General features: G+C 44.4%; 1 protein-coding gene across 1 annotated transcript in view; it reads left to right on the top strand.

Moving 5' to 3' along the window:
- The window catches only part of CFAP43 (cilia and flagella associated protein 43), a 94,956-nt gene that overhangs the window by 63,474 nt on the left and 29,153 nt on the right, over window positions 1-2,329 (top strand). The window lies entirely within an intron of this gene.

Below are 2,329 nucleotides of genomic sequence, written 5' to 3'. Positions count from 1 at the left end.
CACAGTGAGACTCTGTCTCAAAAAAAAAAGAAAAAGAAATGAAGCAGATTTGTCAAATTGGTGAATGACATGAAACTGAGAAGAAGAGGAAATAGATTGGATTACATAATTAGGAAGAAAGGTTCTCAACAGACTGACTTCATATGATAAAATTTACCTGGGATAATGATTCATCCATTCATTCTGCAACAGTTATTGAGCACCCATTATATGCCGGGCATTATTCTAGGTGCTAGGGATACAGTAAACAAGAGAGACACATTTCTGCTCCCATAGGGCTAGCATAGTGAAGAAGAAAGACCATAAACAAACCTCCATATAGTGTATGAGGGAAACACATTGGATGCTGTGATAGATGTGGGGTGGGGTCTACTTCTGGTCAAAGAAGCCCACTTTAAAGAGGTGACATTGCAGTGGAGAAATAAAAGGAGAGAGAGATCTGGCTGTGCAAAGGGAGCAGCAAGAGCAAAAGTCCCAGGCAGGAATGACTTATAGAATTCCAGGAACAGAACAGTCAGAAAGGCCGGAGCACAGTGCCTGGGAGAGAGCCTCACGTAACGAGGTGCGGGAGGTCGGCAGAGGCCAGCTCCTGAAGACCTTATATATCGTGGAAAAGAATCTGGCTTTTTGCTGGGCGCAGTGGCTCATGCCTATAATCCCACCACTTTGGGAGACCAAGGTGGGAGGATCGCTTGAGGCCAGGAGTTTGAGACTAGTTTGAGCAACACAGCAAGACCCCCATCTCTACAAAAAATAGAAAAATTAGTTGGGCGTAGTGGTGTGTGCCTGTAGTCCCAGCTACTCAAGAGGCTGAGGCAGGACGATCGCTAGAGCCCAGGAATTTAAGGTTGCACTGAGCTATGACGATGCCACTGCACTCTACTCTGGACAACAGAGCAAGACTGTTCAAAAAAAAGAATTGGGCTTTTGTTATTAAATGTGCAACAGGAAGCTATGAGAAAGTATCCCATTTTCTTATTGCAACAGGTAGGTACCAATCTAGGAGCTTTTTGAATGTTATTTATTTTGATCATCACAATCCAGAAAGGTAGATTATTGTTTTCCCCACTTGAGGAAACTGAGGCTTAGAGAGCTAGAATCATTTGGCTGAGATCAGAGCCAGGAAGCTCTCCCTGTCCGCCACCACTGAGCTGCAGTCTCCTCCTCCTTGGCTCCGGCTTGACTCAGGCTCAGATGCCCCCTGCTAATCTGCACCAGGTTCTCCAGCCAGTTCATCTGGACCACTCGGCAATGCGTTTGGGTTGGCTGCCTGGCCCCATCTTCTCCCTATCATTGTTTCTCTCTCCACACCCTGTATGACTGCTTGACGCCACGAACCTGCTCCCCTGGCCCACTGGACTTCTCGCAATTGACGAACTCACCCTACTCACCCACCCTCACCCTGTGCCTCTGCCCCAAATGCCCCTCCTTGCCACTTGTCAAATTCCTGCACATCCCTCAAGAATTCTCCTCGATCCTCTGAGGCAGGCTTTGGTGCAGCAAAAGGCTCTGCATAATATGCTAGTTTTCCTCATATTGTTTATTTCTCCTGAGCTCTGGGCTTTTGAAGAGATATTAGCACCGACTTGGGTGTAGTAGTGGTCCAGGAGAGAACAACGTTAGCAGATGGCACCATAAACCCAGCTGGCTGTCGGCATGTTTGGGAGCAGAATACCAGTCCTTGGGGAGAGGTAGTGGCACCTATCAGTCAGGATTCTCAATCCTGACGAGACTAGCCAGCCCCAGCCAGGATCTCAACAAAACAGAAAAGACCAAAGCCCAATAAAGACAATCTGGACACGGTATCAGGGACTAAGCCTGGAGGATCTGATCAAATAGCCTCAGCAGTGGAGAGAGGAGGGCTGAATGGGTTGGGAATTGGGCAGGTTCTGACAGCGGATATGCCAAACCAGCTGTTTATTTAGGAAAAAATAATTTAAAACTGTATTAGCCCTTAACTCAATGGATCAGAATCAAAAAGAAAGAAATTGCAAATTAAAGTCATTTGATCAGACAATGAATTAAATAAATAGAAATAAAAAAGAAGGAGTGAAAAAAAGACATTTTAAAATCTGGGAGATATTATTCTTAGCTGGTTTCATAATTATTCTGCCAACAAAGTGAAATGCAGAAAAGGTTCCGAGAGGATGTTAAGGACTAAATATTGGTGGGTCCCACATTCACACCAGGTCTTTGGGCAAACTGTATTAAAACAGGAATATTTAATTACTTAAATAATAAGCAATAGCATTACTTAGACAGATAAAACTAATTGAAGTACCACATATGTTTGTAAATGGAAAAATGTAAATCATATGATACCCAAGAG

Source organism: Propithecus coquereli, unplaced genomic scaffold, assembly GCF_000956105.1.
Source record: "Propithecus coquereli isolate 6110/MARCELLA unplaced genomic scaffold, Pcoq_1.0 Scaffold73, whole genome shotgun sequence".
In the NCBI taxonomy this organism is placed as follows: Eukaryota; Metazoa; Chordata; class Mammalia; order Primates; family Indriidae; genus Propithecus; species Propithecus coquereli.
This window is presented reverse-complemented; position numbering and strand designations above follow the sequence as displayed.